Source organism: Theobroma cacao, chromosome 6, assembly GCF_000208745.1.
Source record: "Theobroma cacao cultivar B97-61/B2 chromosome 6, Criollo_cocoa_genome_V2, whole genome shotgun sequence".
NCBI classification, from domain to species: domain Eukaryota; kingdom Viridiplantae; phylum Streptophyta; class Magnoliopsida; order Malvales; family Malvaceae; genus Theobroma; species Theobroma cacao.
The window spans coordinates 10,630,901-10,652,819 of NC_030855.1; the positions used below are offsets into that span (position 1 = coordinate 10,630,901).

The window sequence follows — 21,919 nt, forward strand, 5'->3', positions numbered from 1 at the left end:
TCCAGGGTGTGAATATAGCCAAAACACAATGGCATTATCGATAATAATATACATGCACTATACCAGTCATGTATTTAGCAATTTACATTGCATACACATATTCACATTGTTAGATTGTATTCACAATACAAAAGGACCCATAATTTCTAGCGGAGACATTTACAATAAAAGGGACTACTATTGAATGCCAGACACATACCCAGGAGATGCACTACGGGGACTCCTCGATCTAGGGTCCAACAGTCACCTGATCTGAAAACATGAATTTTTATAAAACGTGAGTACAATACTCAGTGAGTGAACAAGAAGGGAACAAGCATACCATAAGGAATGTTTATCAAAATCATGATGCATTCATTTTCTCAAAACCATGCAATTGTTTTAGCTCCTTTAAACCCCTTGTGTAAACCCCACATGAGTAAATCACTTCACAAAAAAATTAGAAATATGGCAAAAACCTACAAGTTAGCAAAATGGACAGAAAGTTTCTCGCTGTAGTGAACTTCATTCTCGCTGCAGCGAGAACCAGAACATCAAGGAAAAAGTCTCCTTTTTCCCTTAAAACATGTCATCCTGCTAAAATAACAATAGCAACATGTAACACATGTAAACTTCCAAATTCCAACAAAACAAATGCTTACATATTTACATTTACAACCATATACCCATCATCAACATGCACACCATCCCATCATTATCATCATGCACACCATCCCATCATCATCATCTCATATGCAACGGCTTATGCGCATATAGCCGGGTCAGCAACGGCTTATGTGCACTCCCACTCACACATAGCCAGGTCAGCAACGGCTTATGTGCACACTTACTCGCACATAGCCGGGTCAGCAACGACTTATGTGCACTCCTACTCGCACATAGCCGGGTCCAAATCAACATGCAAAGAAGCATCCAATGGATATCATGCATTTTATCATATTGTGATAACATATAAACCATTGTATAGCACATTTTCACAATATAAAATCATTTTACTAAAAGCTTGTTCCCAAGGTACATTTTCTAAGATAAGTTGGATAGAATCTTTCATATTCCCTAAAACAAGTTTGAAATGCAAGTCCACTCATCGGTATTAGGAGTAGAAATACTCCTATTTTCAGTCTACGGGTACAGTCCTTTACCCGTATCCAATGGCTCACCACCTAGCCATAATCCATGACACATATTCCAATTAAATTGTGTCTAACAGTCATAAGCTATTTCAGGCTCGATATATATATGATATGAAATGAAAAATGCACGGGTAACCATCTAGACCCGGTGTTGGCCTAAGTCGATTTTTCATCCGATAAATTGGCCAATGCGTCCAATTTCACTCCAAATTAATCCATTTCTCCTCTAATACCTTAATTTACCACATACCATTTAAATAAAGCCAAATTCAATATTAGAACCCTCACAGTTCCTTATTGAAAAATTTGGTCATTTGGTGCACTAGCATCGAAAATTTTTCTACATAACCGTTTCACCTTAATTCATCATTTTCCAAGCCATTTTCCTTGAAATAAAAACAATCCCCCATTGATATTCATCCCTCATGGTTTGACCAACAAGGAACCCTAGAGAAATTGAATATTTCTTTTGTGTTTTGTTCATAACCATGCTTAACTATCCCTAAACACTAACATAGTCTAAAATCAAATTATTCCAACAACAATTCCTCTTCCATACCCATTTTTCAGAATTGAATTCATCATGATAACTCAATATTCAACCATGGAAATCAAGAACAAAAGCATGGGTAAGCTAGGTATCAAGGAGAATTAAAGAAATTTTAACTTACCTAGCTTGTTTCCTTGCATTCCAACACTTTCTCTTTGATTTTTCCCACCTAGGGCTTGTTCTTCCTTGGTTTCTCTTCTCTTCTGGTTTGGCTGATCACTATGGGAGAAATGGGCTGATTTTGATGCCTTTTATAAAGAAAATAATGAATGGATGAGATTTTGACACATGTCACCATTCCATTGGTCCATGTGTCATACTTAGCCATTAAGCAATCTCTCTTCACCACACATTTATCATGTTTATCCATTTCCAGGATGAATAAAATCCCTTGGCCTTGACAAGTGCTAAGCGAAAAATTTACCGATTTGCCCCCGAGGTAGAAAAATTACGATTTTACCCCTATACTCTGAAATTTACTGGAATCACATTATTTCTACTTTTCAACCTCAAATAATACTAACATTGATCAATATTAACCAAATGGAGCAAAAAAATCGTTTAATAAAAATTCCCGTTTAGTCCTCTAGTGGCAAAATTACCATTTTACCCTTGTGCTCCAAAAATACCAGGAATCACAATTGTTTTTCACTGTTAAACATCATTTTATAGTCCAATAATCATAATTATATTTCATATAATTATTCTTGGTCAAATGTGATCAAATCTTGACTAAAAATCTCCATTTTATCATCAAATGGTAAAATGACCGTTTTATCCATAATCGATCAATTTTCCTGATGGACTCCAAACTGGACCTTGAACTCCGAATCACTATTCTAAGCCATTCTGTGGGTTTCAAAATTTTCAATTTCCTCTTAGAATTTCTATTTGAATTAGTTCAAGGCTAGATTTAACTTAGTTGTACGACTCGGTACAATACCGTCTTTTAATTGAGCTTGACAGGGTCTCACAAAAAACTACCTCAATGTTATTATAAAACAAAATGTTATACATAAATAGATTAAAGTGTAATTCCAATACAACCATTGATTGGCTTGTAAGGCTCACACTAACAATGTTTCCTAGTGTGGGGGTAAGAGCCCTAGGTTGTATAAGTCTTAGGATTATGGATGAACTTATGTTGGTGAATGTGATGGATGACTAACCCATGCATTTATGGATTTAGTCTTACTTGGGCCTAATTGCCATACCCACTTAGGTGCATGTGCCAATCTCGATCCCTCCCGAAATGAGAGATGACAAAGTTGGTATTAGAGCCCTAGGTTGTATAAGTCCTAAGATTTTCTTGGTCGTGTCAATGTTGTATGTGGGAATATTGTTTTTGCTTTGTGTGCTAGAGCACAAATTGAAAACAAGAGACTTGTGTATCATTCTTTGTTTGTCTTCCAAGTTTAGTTCCAATTTACTAATGTTGCCTATTTATATATGTCTATATATTGAGACCTTTGTGTGTAATTGCTCTTGTCTAGGTGTGGGAATGTTGCTTAGAAGCTGAGTAGCTTTTAGAGAAGCAATAGAGTAAGAAACTTTCACAGATGCTACAAATGGACCATAGACGCCTATTGTTAAGGGTCGTGGCAAATGCGATAGACCCACAAGTTCAATGAGGGTTGAACACCTACTGATGATCATGTGGAGGATCAGGCTCTAAAGGTTGAGAAGGAACACCCAACTAGGGGTGTGACCCTTGAGTAAATAGTAGTTGGTAAGCGTGACTTAGGCCAGACTATGAGAGTTATGCCCAAGAGTTGTTAGGGAAGAGACATTAGGGTGAGGGACCATCTACCATGCAAGCATCTTTTAGTTCCTAAGGTTAGAATGTCTAATAGTAGTTTAAGGTAGTGAGAAGTAGATTGGATATTTCTCTATCTGATTTCTTGAGGTTTAAACCTCTTTTCATGAGGTCTGATGCATCGGAGAAGCCTCAAGCATTTCTGGATGGTATAGATTAGATTTGCGCTGCTATAGGATAATTTAGTACTCAAGCTATGGAGTTAACTAGGTTCCGATTGGAAGATGTGATTTAGGAGTGGTATGCTTTTTTACATAGGGGTAGGCTAGCTAGTGTTGCTTCATTTACTTGGGATGAGTTTAGTACTGCAATTATGAATTGCTTTTAACTTTTTAGTGTACAACATGCTAGAGCCTACGAGTTTGAGTCACTAGTGTAAACTCCGGGGATGATTGTGGTAAAGTATGATGTTAAGTTTACTCATTGGCTTAATGTGCACCATATCTTGTCTCCATGGAGAAGATGAAGATTAGGAGACTTGTGGATGGTTCAATGGAGCCTTTCTTTAAAGAAGTGGCTTCTTAAGAAATTGATTCCTATGCCTCAACTAGGGACTGTGCTCAAAGCATAAAAATTAAGACTGTTGAGAATAAAGCAGCTAGAGATAGGTCCAAGAGAGCTAAGACTAAAAGTCATAGGGATTCTAAAGGTAGTGGGGACTTTTTTTCCATTAGACAGCCTAGAGATCTTAGTTTTCCCATCAGGGGAATAGTTCTAGTAGTGGTTATGGCAAGCATGACAAGAGAGATGGTAGACCACCTAGACAGTAGAGTTTAGGATAGGATCGTCAGTCCTTTCCATTGTGCTTTACTTTTAATAGGAGGTACCGAGGTCAGTTTCGAAAGGGTACCTTATCTTGTTATGGTTATGGCTTGCTTGGAAATGTGATAAAGTACTATCATGAGGGTCGATAGTTAGAGCAACCTTCTCAACTAGCTATAGCACTTGCTCTTATTACTGCATAACCAATTAGAGAAAATGTAGGGCTTGAGGTAAAGGTTCCGGTAACGCCACTCAAGGTTGAGCATTAGGATTTGGAGCTTCAGGTATAGTTGGTCGAGGACAAGCTAAAGTTTATGCATTGACCCCACAAGATACATAGGCATCTAATGCAATTGTCTCAAGTATTCAATCTATTCTATTAATGCAAATGTGTTGTATGATCTTGGTGTTACACATTCATTGGTTTTCGCATACATTACATCTAAGTTGGGTATATTACACTCTAAGAGGGAGCAAAATTTAGTAGTTTCCACACCCTTGAGAAAGGTGCTTATGGTAAGGTATGAGTATAGAACTTGCGTGGTCCGAGTTAAGGAGAAAGACACTCAAGCTAATTTTGTATTGATGGATATGCTAAATTTTGGTACGATTCTTGGGATGGATTGGTTCTCCCTCAACTACGCTAGTGTGGATTGTCACCACAAGAGGGAAAACTTTTAGTACCTGGAGAGACGTCATACTATATTTAGGAGATCAAAGTATGGCCTCGAACAGTGTAGTCTCGACCATGACTGTTATTCAATTTTCTACCCATGCAAGTATATATATCACAAAGATAATATAGTGATGAGTAGAGTGTCAATCCCATAGAGAACTGAATTAATTCTTACTATTAACTGCTAAAATTGTAACACCTTAATCTTATCCAAACAATTAAATTTAACATTATTAAAAAGAAAAATTAAACTAATAAACTGAAACTAAAATTATATAGTAAATTTGTTTTATAAAACTCACTTAACTACCAAACCTAAGATTATGATGTCTCTCAATACTTCATCTGATTATTGTCTCTCTCTCTTAACTTAGTTTAGTGGATTAAGTTGCTAACCTAGAGTCTTAAATTATTTACAAGCCTCTATCAAGTTTCTCATAAAAGTACCTCTCCCAATTAATTTATTATATATCTATGCAAATTAAATTGAAGAAAGATTCATTAAGTTTGTGCTCTAATTTTGGCTACGTATGGCTTATAGGTGTATGTCTACCTTATATGCAATTCAAACCACTTAATCAACTAAATGTATTCGATCTTACGCTATTTTATTCAAGGTCTACCTAAATCTCCTCCGTCAAGGTTTAACTTAGGTTTCCAATTGAATCTAATTGGTGATCAAGCCATTAGAAGCATTAAGAACATAATAAAATAAACAACTTAAATCTATAATATATAAACAAAAGAGAGATAAATAAATTAGACTACATATTGAGTTCAATCATAATCTTAGATAAAAAGTTTAGTTCCCTATTAAGTTACACATCATCATTGAATAAAGTTTAAACATTAAAAACAAAACCAAGAGAATAAGAGAATAAAAAAATAGAAAAACTCAAGAATTGTATGCTTGATATCCAAATCTCCTTGAATCCTTCAAATTCTTCTTAGCTTCAATGATTTTGTGGCTTGACTCTCAATTGACAATTTGGTGTTTCATTCATTTTTTTTTTAAGTCTTTCGAAAGGTTGTTTCTATAGGATTTGAAGTTATGCCAAGTTGGGTGAAGAAAGAAGTGAATTCCAATCAAGATTTCCTCATTAGACTATGTGAGTCGCAGCCTTGCCCAATTAATTGATAGAAATTGTAATTGCTTTAAGATTGCTGATTTATTTTAATTTCGACAAGATTTTTGACCATATTCTAGATCGAACTGGGCAAAGTGATAAACATGAAAGTTCTATCTTTTTCTCTTATCTTTCCAATTGTCAAAGAATCATATCATTTGGAGCACTATAGAGAGACTTATGATCAAAATACTGAAACATGTACAGTGCAAGTCTACACCTTGAAATTGCTCTCCTTCTTTCATTAAAATTCTTCTTTCATCAAACACCTACAAAAGCACAAATAAACTAGTAACAACCTATCTTAACCACATTAACACCAAATTAAGCATAAAATTAATTAAGATTAGATTGACTCACCTAAATTAAATAATTTGAAATAATTAAATAAAATCTACTAATTTATATGCATTACTACAAGAACTAAGCTAAATTACTATCAAAATTAAGCCCAAATAACTTTATATCATAGAGTTATCAATGACTATTAATAGATTCATGAGACACAGATGCCAAGGATTTTTGGCAATAATCTTGGATACCCAAGTGGATGTGGGTAATGCGGTAAATGTGCCAGTTGTAGGAGATTAAGTTGATGTGTTCCTAGAGGAGTTTCCTGTATTAGATCTAGAAAGAGAGATAGAATTTTGTGTAGAGTGTAAGACATCAATCCCATATCTATACCACTTTAACGAATGGCACCAGTAGAGCTTAAAGAGCTCAAGGAACAGTTAGAGGATTTGCTAGACAAAGGTTTCATATGCCTTAGTGTCTCACCATGGGGTGCACTGGTATTATTTTTGAAGAAGAAAGATGGATTAATGAGACTTTGTATCAACTACAAGCAGTTGAACAAAATGACCATCAAGAACAAGTACCTTTTCCCATGTATTGATGACTTGTTCGATTAGTTGCAAAAGGCTAAGTGCTTTTCTAAGATTGATATGCAATTGAGATACCAACAATTGACGATTAGAGATGGAGACATACCCAAGATTATTTTTCAAACGAGGTATGTTCGTTACGAGTTTTTGGTTATGTCATTCAGTTTAACTAATGCCCCTGCAACTTTTGTGGATATAATGAACATGGTGTTTAGACCATACTTGGATAAGTTTGTGTTCGTGTTCATTGATGATATCTTAGTGTACTTGAGGAGTTGAGAGGAACTCGAGCAGCACTTGAGAATTGTGCTATAAACCTTAAAAGAGCATCAATTGTATGCGAAGTTCTCCAAGTGTTAATTTTGGTTAAATAAAGTTAGTTGCTTGGGTCAAATAGTATCTAAGGATGATGAGATGGTAGACTTAAAGAAGATTGAGGTTGTGAGACCTTGATCTTTATAGACTTGTAGCTAGAAGTAGACGTGATATCATGGACTAGGGGTTATTTCGTCATTTCTTTAATGAGCCCCTAGAAGTATGCTTTTAAACATTATTAAGGCCTAAGTAGGCCTAAGGCATAAATGAATGATTGAAATAAGGATAAAATGACAAAGGAAATAGAAATAATAATGATTTCCAAGGTAGAGGTAAAATGGTAATTTTTCATTTCAAGTCAAAATTTTTAAGTTTTCGTGAACTCAAGTATTTCTAGACTATTATGGACTTTGTCTCAGTGTCAAAAGAGTAAAAAGATTACACAAAGGATAGAGAACCTAGTGCTACCTACTCTTTTATTTCTCCATGTTTTGTATCTCATTTGGGTACAGATTGTGTTATAAGAGAAGAATAATTAGTGGTGTCTACCCCTTTAAAGGAGGTATTTATGGCAGAATGGGAATATAAGTCTTGTGTAGTTTAGGTCAAGGACAAAGAAACCTTGGTAAATCTAGTTGTATTAGACACCTTAGATTTTGACGTGATCTTGGGAATGGATTGGTTATCACCCTGCCATGCCAGCGTGGACTGTTATCATAAATTGGTTATATTTGATTTTCCCTATGAACCATCATTTAGCATTCAGGGGGATAGGAGCAATGCTCCAACCAATTTTATATCTATCATGTCTACTAAAAGGCTATTAAGACAGGGTTGTGAAGGTTACTTGGCTGTTGTGAAGGATACCCAAGCGAAGGTCGGAGACATAAACCAAGTGTCGGTAATGAATGAATTCATGGATGTATTTCCTAAGGAACTATCAGGTTTGCCTCTCGAGCGAAAGATTGAATTTTTTCATAGATTTAATTCCTGACATTAGACTTATATCCATACCCCCATATAGAATGGCACTTGCGAAGCTTAAAGAGTTGAAGGATCAGTTAGAAGATTTGTTGGATAAAGGCTTCATCCATCCTAGCGTCTCACCATGGGGAACACTGGTGCTATTTGTAAAGAAGAAAGATGGGTCGCTTAGATTGTGCATTGACTACCGACAGCTTAATAAAGTGACGGTGAAAAATAAGTACCACCTTCCAAGAATAGATGATTTATTTGATCAACTACAAGGAGCATAATGTTTCTCTAAGATAGATCTATGATCTGGGTACCATCAGTTGAGGATCCGAAATGAAGATATACCAAAAATCATATTTCAAACCAAATATGGGCACCATGAGTTCTTGGTGATGTCATTTGGGCTTACGAATGCCCTTGCGACCTTTATGGATTTGATGAACTGAGTGTTCAAGCCCTATTTAGACAAGTTCATGGTGGTGTTTATTGATGACATCTTGATCTACTTCAAGAGTCGAGAGGAGCACGAGTAACATCTTATGATAGTGCTCCAAACTTTGAGAGAACATTGATTGTATGCCAAGTTCTCCAAGTGTGAGTTTTGGCTTGAAATCGTTACATTCTTGGGACATGTGGTATCCAAGGATGGGGTACAAGTTAATCCAAAGAAAGTTGAGGCAGTGGAAAAGTGGCCAAGGCCAACATCAGTTACGGAGATTAGAAGCTTTTTGGGTTTAGTTGGCTATTACCGTCGTTTTGTGAAGGACTTCTCCAAAATAGTCACCCCTCTGACTAAGTTGACACGTAAAGATACAAAATTTGAGTGGTTAGATGCTTGTGAGGATAACTTTGAGAAGCTTAAGGCATGTCTCACTACTGCTCCAATATTAAGCCTATCGCAAGGCACATGGGGTTATACGGTATTTTATGATGCATCGCGGGTTTGTTTAGGGTGTGTATTAATGCAGCATGGGAAGGTGACTGCGTATGCATCAAGGCAACTTCAAAGGTATGAGCAGAATTATTCCACACATGATTTGGAGATGGTAGCAACCGTGTTTGCCTTAAAGATTTGGAGACATTACTTGTATGGTGAGACTTACGAGATATATACAGACCACAAAAGCCTTAAAGTATATATTTCAACAGCGAAATCTTAACTTGTGACAACATAGGTGGATGGAGTTGCTAAAGGACTATGATTGTACTATTATTTACCATCCCGATAAGGCAAATGTAGTGGCGAATGCCTTGAGTCAAAAATCGATGGGGAGCTTGGCATATATCTCTACAGATAGAAGATCCCTGGTTAGAGAGATGCATAGCTTGGGAGACATAGGTGTGTATTTGGAAGTTTCGGAGGCAAATGCATTGTTAGAACATTTTAGAGTGAGGCCTATCTTAATGGATCAGATTAAAGAAGTACAAAGTAAAGATGAGTTCGTAGCTAAGGCCTTAGAGGACCCTCAAGGAAGGAAAGGAAAGATGTTTACTAAAGGCACAGATGGAGTATTGAGTTGTGGAACCAGACTTTATGTGCCGGATAGTGATGGATTGAAGAGAGAAATATTGGAAGAGGCGCACATGGTAGCCTATGTGGTACATCCAAGGGCTGCAAAGATGTATCAAGATTTGAAAGAGGTATATTGGTGGGAAGGACTTAAGAAAGATGTAGCTGAGTTTGTCTTCAAGTGCTTGGTTTGTCAATAGGTTAAGGCCGAGCATCAAAGGCCTACAAGGCAAATACAACCTTTACTAGTGCCCGAATGGAGTATGAACATGTTGCAATGGACTTTGTAAAGGGCTTGCCTTGAACTAGTGGGGGTTACAACTCGATTTGGATCATAGTAGACCAACTAACGAAGTCAGCCCATTTTTTTCCAGTTAAGACTACTTACGGGGATGCCTAGTATGTTCGAGTTTATGTGGATGAGATAGTACGACTGCATGGTATCCCCATTTCTATAGTATCTGACAAAGAGACATAGTTCACTAAAAGGTTCTGGGGAAAATTGCAAGAAGCTCTAGGCACTAAGTTGGATTTTAGTACGGCTTTCCACCCTCAGACTAATGGACAGTCTGAACGAATGAAATAGACGTTAGAAGATATGTTGAGGCATGTGTAATAGACCTTGGGGTTAGGTGGGATCGATATTTACCCTTAGTGGAGTTTGCCTATACCAATAGCTTCCAAACTAGCATCCAAATGGCACCGTTTGAAGCATTATATGGACTGAGATGTAAATCACCCATTGGATGGCTAGAGGTGGGAGAAAGGAAACTCCTGGGGCCTGAGTTGGTGTAGGACGCCACCTAGAAAATACTCATGATTCGACAGAGGATGTTATCAGCACAAAGTAGACAAAAATCATATGCTGATAACAGACGGAGAGACTTGGAGTTTTAAGTGGGAGATCGCGTGTTTTTGAAAGTCTCACCAATAAAAAAGGTAATGAGGTTTGGCAAGAAGGGAAAATTAAGTCCTCGGTATATAGGACCTTTTGAGATCTTAGAAAGGGTTGGAGCAGTGGCATATCGTCCGGCACTGCCACCGGACCTTTCGAATATCCATCTTGTATTCCATGTGTCAATACTTAGGAAGTATAACCCAGATCCATCTCATGTAATACGGTATGAAACCATCCAGTTGTAAGATGATTTAACCTATGAGGAGCAACCAGTGGCTATCCTTGATAAGCAAGTCAAAAAGCTTCGTTCAAAGGAAATAGCATAAGTGAAAGTGTTATGGCAAAACCACACTAGTGAGGAGGTAACTTGGGAAGCTGAGGAGGAGATGCGAACAAAGTATCCGCACCTCTTTAATACATAAAGGTATGTTACCTTATAGTTCGATTTAAATTCGAGGACCAACTTTCTTTTAGTGGGGGAGAATGTAAGACCTTGATCTTTATAGACTCGTAGCTAGAAGTAAACGTGATATCACGAACTAGAGGTAATTTCGTCATTTCCTTAGTGAGCCCCTAGAAGTATGTTTTCAAACATTATTAAGGCCTAAATAGGCTTAAGGTATAAATGAATGATGAAAATAAAAATAAAATGATGAAAGAAATAGAAATAATGATGATTTCCAAGGTAGGGGTAAAATGGTCATTTTTCATGTTGAGTCTAAATTTTTAAGTTTTCGTGAGCCTGAGTATTTCTAGATTATTATGAACTTTGTCTCAGTGTCAAATGAGTAAAAAGATTGCAAAAAGGATTTAAGGAAGACAAAGCCTACTTGTTAAGGGCATTTTTGTAATTTAAGTGGAGTTTGGATAAACTTTAGCTATAAATATCATTTTCCAGCAGCTTCTTCTTCTTCTTCCTCCCATCTCACGTTTCTTTCATCCTCCATGGAAGCTTGTTTTGAAACCTTCATAACTTCTCTCAAGTTAACTTCAATTTTCATGCTTTTGTGCACTTTTTCATAGAACCTTTTGTGCTCTTTCACTCTCTCACTTTAAAACCCTTAAAAAGTCTTACTTCCATACTTTCTCTCACTAGCTAGCTATTTTAGAGAGAGAAAGAGAGAGCTTCAATAATAGCTTGAAAAATTTTTGGAAAGGAATTTAATTACAAAGCTACTAAGGTGAGTAGTGAATTAGAGTTGATTTTTAAGTTGTTGAAAATGGCTAGTGGATAGATTTGTGAATGTTTTGTAGTTGAGGATTATTTATTCATCTTTAGTGTGAGTAGAATAGTGAAAGTAAATAGCTGCTTAATGGCAATTGGAAGCTAGTTAGGAATAACTAGTAAAACATGCTTTAAGAGATAGCTTTTAGAATTATGGTTATGTGAATTGAGTTGATTTGTGATGCTATTGTGTGTGATAGGTTCCAACGAGACCCCACATCTCCATTCGGAGCATTAGTGGAAGTTAGAGTCGTTCTAAGATTTAACAAATACCGGTGAGTGAACTTGCATTTCAAAATGTTTTGGGAAGTGCCTACATGTTTAAATAAATCATTTGAAAGTTTCATTTGTTTTTGCTTTAAAAAAAAATATACTTGGGGAACAAGCCCTTGATGAAATGTTTTTATCTTGTGAAATGTGCAATATGAATAGTTCATGCGTTATCACATTATATTGATATGTATATTATGCTTTGGATGCTTTTTTTGTGTGATAATGATGACCCAGCTATGTGCGGTATGGGAGTGCACATGAGCTGATGATGACCCAGCTATATGCGAGTAGGGAGTGCACATGAGCTGAGTGTGGAGGGATGGTATGGATGATGATGTATGTATATACATATATATGTCTATATATTACAGAAAGTTTATGAAAATAATTGTGATTGTGTTGTATGTTGGCATTGTTAATTGCTCCCAAATTGCTTTTCATTTCAGCAAGAAAATAGCTTTTTGATGTAACAATACCCCTTTTAACTAAATTGCTCTATTTCTTGCTGCAGTAAGAAACTCTCGGGTTGGGGGGGGGGGGCGTTACACTGGCCTGGTTCTCGCTGCAGCAAGAAATTTCCTGAAGCTTCTCGTTGTAGGGAGAATGAATCTCGTTTTGACAAGGATTTTAACCATCTTACGATCATAATTGGGCAAAGTGATAAACATCAAAGTTGTAGTCCAGCCTCTTAGCTTTCTAATGACCTAAAAATCATGTCAAATGGACTTTTGTAGTGGGAGATATGCTTGAAAAACTGAAGCATATGCAAATTGAGAATGCCTTTTCATTGCAGCGAGAGAACCCTCTATTGCTTGTATTGCTTGGTCATTGCTGAAATTTTCATTCTATTCAACTTCAAGGTTTATCATGGATCTTATAACATTAAGGGATTAAACATTCAAAGTTTGAAATGAGGGGTTTTAACTAAAAATTAAACTAAATTGTATGGTTTTATCGTAAGTGCATCAAACAAAGAACTAAATGCAATAACCTAAACATGAAAACATTTCACTAGAGTTCAATTGCAACATTTCATTAATTACCTTTAATATTCTCAAAAGTTCCTCCATATTTATAACTTTAATCCACATACAAATATTATTCAAGTTAATGTCTCAATTCAAATGCAAGCTTATCATTAAGTGAATTTCCGTGTGTGTGTGCAATCTACCACCTAGACATTGTACAACCTGGATTTCCATAGCGAAATAGGCATGGGGTGCATGCCAAAGTACAGTTGTTTTATTTTGTGAATATTTATATGAAATGTAAAAGAAACCACACTTTACGTTGAGAAGTTCCACAATGTGCTGGCTTTGCTGAATTATTCCATATTTTGATTATAGATGAACTTATGTTAGTGAATGCGATGGATGAGTAGCCCATGCATTTATGGATTTAAGCGTGCTTGGGCCTAGCAGGCCCTATCCATGTAGGTCCATGCGTCAGTCACAATCCCTCGCAAAATGGGATGTGATAGTTATAAATCACCTAAGAGCATCAAAACATGAATTATACAAGTTAAAAATCACTTTAGAATATTAGAATATGAATTATACAAGTTAAAAACTTAGTATCAAGTGGTGTTTGACAGTTTGCTAGGAATGTGATTGCTGATAAGATATTTTTGTAGCGTTTGGTATAACATGGGAAATTGATGATTACAGAGAATGTTAATTTTGTAGCGTTTGGTATAACATGGGAAATTGATGATTATAGGGAATGTGATCGCATTGTAGTGTTTGGTTTGGAAACACTTTATTCGGAATGCAGTGTAAATTTACAAAATTATCCTTATGTATGAAAACATAAAGTTGAATAAACTTATATTCTTTTTTAATATAAATTTTAACTTTTTCAACTTGATTCCTTAAAATAATAAATAATAGCATGACAAAAATAACATAATATTTGAATACTAATTATTTAAATATTATAATATGTGAAATTATTAAATATTTATTTTTATTAGATTAGTTAAGTTTTAAAGAACTAAATTAGTTGATTTGAATTATTTTACAAAAATATTAGTTAATTAGTTAATTTAATTAGTTTAAAACAGTTAATCGATTAATATTGGAACTGTAGCATGGTGACCTTTTTTTCAAGTTATATTTGGATATCTAAGTTGCCACACAATCCAACACATTATTTCTTTTTCTTTAATTTTTTTGCTTATTTCTTCCTGCAACCATCGTTGTTCTTGATGGGCTGAGGGTTCTTTTTCTTTTCTTTTCTTTCTCTTTTTCTCTCTTTCCTCATTCCCATCACCAAATTCAAATGACGCCCCTTTTTGCTTCCCAGAGAGTTTAGCTTGAGGGGCATTTTGCAATTTTGGTCTACTTTACTTTCCCTCAGTCATGGGAAAGTAACATTCCCTCCAATCTAGTAGGGAATCAACTGTCATGACCTGATTTTTGAGACATGACCGATGCATGGATTCAATAGACATAGTCCACTAAGCCCAAGCAAGCCTATTTATATATTCTTGCTAATCATCCCGTCACTATTCCTACATTTACATCTCATAATCTCGACCCTTAGGTACTTAAATAGTAAGTTATAACAATCAAAAACTGCATTTATATTAGCCCAAAATAACATTAATCATTACCACTCATGGTGGCTTTACCAATTAAAATATACATATATGGTTTAAGGCATACATCTTAGTACTTTACATCACATGTACATATTAACAAACAAAATGACTCTAGGCTTTCAGCGGAGTGACCAAGGTGAACGTGCGGCTACAGAATGCCAAGGTACCTACCAAGGATAAGAAATTACAAAGACACCTTGACCTAGTTACTGGCTGCCTCCTGATCTAAAAACATGAAGTTGAAAACGATGAGTATAAACCTAGTGAGTGAACATAAGAAGGGAACAAGCGAACGATGAGGAAAGTTTAAAGAAATCATGATGCATTTATTTTCAAAACAATGCAACTTAGTTTAGTTCTTATTAAAACCCCTCATTAAACCCTTAATGAGTTAATCACTTGACTAAAAAGGGTCCATGCACAACAAAGGATTCAAAGAGTGAAAACTTTAACAGTATTCAAGTAAGTCAAGTCAAAAATGACGGGTCCTTGCTGCAGTGGAAAGGCATTCTTGTTGCTGTGTAGCTGCAGTGAGAATGAATTTTCATTGTCGTGAAATTTGGCTCAAATTGTCAACTAGCCGAGGGTTTCTCACCAAACCCCCTTATTTCAAACTTAATTAAATAATTCCTTGATGTTGGAAGTCCATGCTCAACCATGATGTTAAAGAAATGGAAAATGTGGCAAAAACCAACAAGGTAGCATGCTGGATAGAAAGTTTCTCGTTGCAGCGAGATTCAAAAGATAAAACATAAAGTTTCTCGATGCAGCGAGAATCCATTCTCACTACATCGAAATTCAAGCGGCAAAATAGAAAGTTTTTCCCTGCAACGAGAACTCATTCTCGCTGTAGCGAGTTGCAGGCAGCTAAAACAGAAAGTTTCTCGCTACAACGAGAAGCAAGGCACCTAAATAATGAGAGTGCTCATTTGTACTAAACATCCATTTAATGCTGCAATAAAATCAATTTGCAAGTAAATGGGAAATTTTCAAGATTCATCATGTCATACAATCACATATTACAATCATGGTCTTTCTATTGCCTATACATATACCTAAACATATATCAATTTGTATACCATCCCATCTCACCCAGCTCATGTGCATCCCCCCATATCGTGCACATATCTGGAGTCATCGTGTGCATTCCCCCACATCATGCACAGTTAATGCCATCATGTACATCCCCCCACATGTGCACACAGGCAATATCACCATCCATCTCCCTCACCACCGTCATCACCGACAAGTGCATCCCCCCACTTTGTGCACACGCACGGTTATGATTATCACACAATGTCAACTATCAATTGACAACATATATATGTATATATATATATATATATATATATATATATATACTAACTATATAGTAGTAGTACTATAGTAACTACCTAACTAANCATATATATATATATATATATATATATATATATATATATATATACTAACATAATGTAGTAGTACATGAATCCATAACAATCCCATATCACAACAAGAGACAATTTATCAAGGGCTTGTTCCCATGCATAATTTGATGAAAAGCCAAGTAAAATCATTTAAATGCTTCATCCTAACACATATGTATTTCCCAAAAACACTTTGATGCAAGTTCACTCACTTGTATTTGTTGAACCTTTAGTCGACTCTAACTCCCCTAATGGTCTAATTGGGGTTGAGGGGCCTCGTTAGAACCTATCACACACCAAAAACATCATAGCCAATCCAATTTACATTAATATAGCACCAAAAGCTATTTCCCAAATTAAGCTTCAATAGCCCTTCCTATTTACCTTCTAATTACCATTTGATTGGCTATTTAGTTTCTCTTCTCTAGTAACACTAGAAATAGATAAACAACTTTAACAATAACATAACTCATTACTTCAATTACTAACCATTATCAACAACTTAAAACCACTCCTAATTCATCACTCACCATGGTGGATTATAATGAAATGCCTTCTCAAAATTCTTCCAAGCTATTGTAGAAGTTCCTTTTTTCTCTCTCTAAAACACCTAGCTAGTGAGAAAAAGTATGGAAGTAAGACCTTTCAAGAGTTTTAAAGTGAGAGAGTGAAAGAGCACAAAGGTTTTATGCAAAAGTGCATAAAAGCTTGAAAATTGGAGCTATTTTGAAGGAGGTTATGGAGGTTTCATAACAAGCTTCCATGGAGGATGAAAGCAACGTGAGATGAAAGGAAGAAGAAGAAGAAGAAAAAACTGTTGGAAATAGGATAAGAAGCTACTGGAAGATGATATTTACAGCTCAAGCTTATCCAACTCCACTTAAATTATGAAAATACCCTTAACAAGTTAGCTTATTCTTCCTCAATCCTTTGTGCAATCTTTTCACTCTTTTGACATTGAGACCAAATCCACAATGGTCTAAAAATACTTGAGTTTACAAAAACTTAAAACTTTAACTCGAGATGAAAAATGACCATTTTGCCCTTACCTTGGAAATCATCATTATTTTTATTTCCTTCATCATTTTACTCATATTTTCATCATTCATCTATGCCTTAGGCCTACTTAGACCTCAATATCATTTGAAAGTCTACTTCTAGGGGCTTATTAGGAAAATGATGAAATTACCCTTGCCCTGTGTTATCGCGTCTACACCTAGCTACGAGTCTATAAAGATTAAGGTCTCACATCAACTTCCTTCCCACAGTTGCAATCTGATACCCATGTAAAGTTATGTCAAGCCTGACTCTATAAAATACTTGCCATGTCATTCATGTGATTGACAATATGCTTGCATACTAGAAAACTTCGAAAAATCATAAAAAGTCGGTAGTGTACCTAATGGTGCAACTAAGTTGAATTAAGCCTTGAACTAGATCAAAGAGAGATTTTAAGATGAAATTGAAAATTTTAAAGTCCTAGAATGACTTAAAATGGTGATTCGAAGTTCGAGGACCGATTTAGAGTCAAATTGGAATTTTGATGATCAAGGGGCAAAATGGTCATTTTACCACCTGAGGTTAAGATGTGAGTGTTGGATGAAATTTTTGTCTAAGATTGATCATTTGGAGTATAATTTGAGTTTGAGAAGTGAAGAATTTTAATTTCGGTGTTTTTTCCAGCATAAGAGCAAAATAGTCATTTTGCCACCCCAGGGGTAAAATTGTAATTTTACACCACCCAACACTTGTTCAGCATATGGATTTTACCCAATATTATTATGGATAATTGAGGAAATTTAAGTGGTGGAGAGAGATTGCTTAATGGGTAAGTATTACACATGGACCAATGGAATGGTGACATGTGTCGAGTTTATATCCATTTATTATTTAGCTTTAAATTAACATAAATTCAGCCTATGTCTCAATCATATGGTCAACCTAAACAAAAACCAAAGAAGAACAAAGGAAGAAAAGAAAGTACAAGAACCCTAGGTGGAAAAATTCAAAGAAAAAGTGTGAAAAATCAAGGAAAACAAGTTAAAAATGTAGGATTTCTCAATTTAAACTTGAAATCTATTTTCCTTAAGCATTTCTCCTTATTTTCCATGGTTAAAGTTCATGTTTTCATGGTGAATTCATGGCTAACCGAATGGGTATGGAGAGAGAATGATGTTGGAATGATTTGATTTCAAGTTATGTTAGTGTTTTTAGTTAGTTTACCATGTCTAGAAGCAAAACAATAAGAAAAGAATTCATTTTCCCCATCACCCATCAATGGCCGAACCTACCTTGCATTGAGTGAGGATGAATTTGATTTTTATTTTAGGAGAATGGTTAGAAAATGATCAATTATGGTGTGAAAAAGTAGTAGAAAAAATCACGGTGTTAATGCATCATTATTGACTGAAAATTCTAAGAAGAAAAGTGAAGATGGTTTTGCCAAATTTTAGGTTATTTGACTTATGTTTGGTGAATTAAGGTATTAGAAAAGAAATGGAGTAATTTGGAGCTAAATTGGACGCGTTAGCCAATTAATCGGGTGATAAGATGAATCAGGCCAATATCGGGTTTAGATGGTTACCCGTGCATTTTGCATTCCATATCATGCATTAGTAGTATAAATTTGTTTAATTTCGATTTAGTACCAATGTAGTAAGTTTCTCGATTTTGCATCATGTCTAGGTGGTGAATCCTTCGCTAAGGGCAAAGAAATTGTACTCGAGGATCGGTAGTCAGAGTACTCTAGAAATTTGACTCCCAAAATAGTGTATAACCTTATCATCATTTTAATTATCTAAAGTGGTCTTTTTATCCAATTTTGTGAATTTTATGGAAATGAGTTTAAATAGTTAATTTTTAGGTTTTATAAACAAAATGTGTTTAAATGAAAAGATTTTATAAATTATCTTGAAATTGAATGATGGCTTTGAAAATAGAGTAACTGGAGACCACTTGATGTGTTGTAATTTATGGTTCTAATTGATGGCTTATGATAATATGGTGGCATGACTGGTTGGAATTGTGGTTTGTGAACTGTATGAATTATTGTGTTTTGCATTTACAAACTGGGTAGTGTAATATTAGTCATGCCATGCTGTCAAAATTTTATTGTATGGTGGGTTTAGCTTGTTGCAGTGGGCAGGTTCTGTGGACTAGTCTATTAGAGGGGGATGGAATCCGGTTATATATGTGCCTCAGTCAGAGAGGCGTGTAGGGTATCTCCTGAGGTATGGTTAGAGTTCACGTCATGTCGAACCACCTCGTGATGATGAACTCCGCTAACGCTAAGGAACGACTGTGTTTTTCAAACTAAAAAATATGTTTATGTGTATACGAAATTTTTAACAGCCTTGGCGGACTCGATTAAATGCCTCGGTCAAGGTATTCCCGAGAATGATTTTGGCAGGAGCCAAGCTTTTTAGATACTCATAAGCCATGTTGACTGTTTAAATGAAATGAATGTTTATGTTATGAAATACATATTTAGATGGAATATTTTAATCGTCTCTTTTTACTCGACTTTATATATTTTGAATGATGTTTGTTTACTTATTGAGATTTTATAATCTCACCACCCTCCTTTCCACCAATTTCAAGCTCAGTATAAGCTGTAGATAGCTGATATCGTCAAAGGCTACAGTTGGCTTTACTTCTTCAAAAACTGTAGGTTTGCAGCCTTCGTTTTATTTTTGTCATTTGGGGGTCCACATGTCACTGTAAATTAAATTACATACTCTAGTTATTTGTACTACTGTATGTAGGAATTTATTTTGCTTTTACGCTGTAAAAATTATTTACGCAGTGTTCTAAAAATATTGTTTATAAGAAAATAAAATATTTTGTTTAATATTTTTATTTTATTCTAGCAGTCATAATTTCACTTTAAATGAATGTTTAAACATCTAAATTTATTTTTGATTTTGAAATATGTGTTCTGCACTTATATACTACATTATTAGCTAGTATCAAAATTTTGAAGAAAAATGACCAAAATACCCGAGTGAGATGAAAGTTATTTTTTATTGTTTTAGGTTGAAAATAGTTTAAAATCTTTTAGAATGTGATATTTGGCAATGATTACTCACAGAAAAAAATGAGAAACTGATATTAAAGCCTTGCGGGTTTCCAGTTGGCATTCCGGGTAATGAGTGTGATCGAGACACTGCAGCAGTTGTCACGGGCTCGAGGGGAGTACTGGGTCGTGACAATTCGATTGGTATCAGAGCTTTTGATTTTAAAGATTAGAGTTTTTAGTTTTAAAGTTGTTTTAGAATTTACAATGTCAATGTGGCCCCTAGTTAAGTTAAGTTAGGTTAGGTTGAATAGAATACATACATCGGCATATAGAGCTTGAGGTTGCCTAAACTTGCTGTTTTCCTCTTATAGATTATCATGCCTCCTCGACGCGAGCACCCACCTCTCACTAGATTGGCTGGGAGGGGAAGAGGTCGTTCCCAACGTTGTCAGCTAAATGCAGTAGAGGGGGAATCAGCTGCATCCACCATTCGGGCAGCACCTACTACTGAGCAGGTCGAGACTCCTCCACATCCTCCATATCCTCAACATTCTCCACATTCTTCACATCCTCCGCCACCTACTGGTACTCTTGCCATGTCTCTTGAGGCAGTCCAAGCATTGGCAGCCTTCTTTACGACTATTGCTGGCCAAGCTCAAGCTGGTCAGGCTCCTCTTATAGTACCACTAGTTGCTCCTTCAGTACCACCACCCCTACCTCTAGTTCCACCGCCAGTACAAGATGTATTTATTGCTAAGAAGTGGAAGGAAGCTAGACAACTAGGTTGCGTTTCTTTTACGAGTGATTTGGATGCAACCGTAGCCAAAGATTGGATTAATTAGGTTTCAGAGACACTGTCTGATATGAGGTTAGATGATGACATGAAGCTAATGGTGGCCACAAGATTACTAGAGAAGAGAGCCTGTACATGGTGGAATTCAGTAAAATCCTATTCCACTACTCCTCTGATCTGGGCAGACTTCCTAAGAGAATTTGATGGTTAGTATTTTACTTATTTCCATCAGAAAGAAAAGAAAAGAGAATTTTTGAGTTTGAAACAGGAAAATTTAACGGTAGAGGAGTACGAGGCTCGTTTTAACGAGCTGATGTTATATGTGCCGGATCTGGTGAAATCTAAGCAGGATCAGGCCAATTATTTTGAGGAAGGGCTTCGTAATGAGATTAGAGAATGTATGACAGTGACTAGTAGGGAACCACATAAGGAGGTGGTACAGATGGCTTTAAGGGCTGAGAAGCTTGCAAATGAAAATAGGCGAATGCGAGCTGAGTTTGCAAAAAGGAGAAATCCGAGTGTAACTTTTAGTCAACCACCAAAAAGGGGCAAAGACTCATCTGCTTCGGGGAGTACTACCTCAGTTTTAGTGACATCTCCTTGACCTCTATTTTCACAAACACAGTAGAGGCCTCCAAGATTCAGCAGATCTGCGATGACTTATTCTGGGAAGAGTTCTGGAGGTTCTGATAGATGCAAGAAGTGTGGGAAGAATCATGTTGGGCAGTGTAGGGGATTAGTACGATGTTATCATTGTGGTCAGTCGGGTCATATTAGGAGTGATTACGCACAGCTAGGACGGGCTACTGTAATAGCTCTATCTTCACCAGTTCGTACTGATATGCAAAAGAGAGATCCTTCTGGGTTACCATCGAGACAGGGAGTAGCTATACAGTCTAGTGTAGAGAGTAACACCCTGGCATATCCACCTTCGAGACCACAGACTCGTACTT

General features: G+C 36.0%; 1 long non-coding RNA gene across 1 annotated transcript; it reads right to left on the reverse strand.

Moving 5' to 3' along the window:
* Nucleotides 14,712-16,807, reverse strand: LOC108662506. Its single transcript, XR_001928382.1, has 3 exons — nucleotides 16,686-16,807; nucleotides 16,368-16,441; nucleotides 14,712-14,971 (listed from the first exon to the last, which is right to left on the reverse strand). It is a non-coding gene; the product is annotated as an uncharacterized LOC108662506 (long non-coding RNA).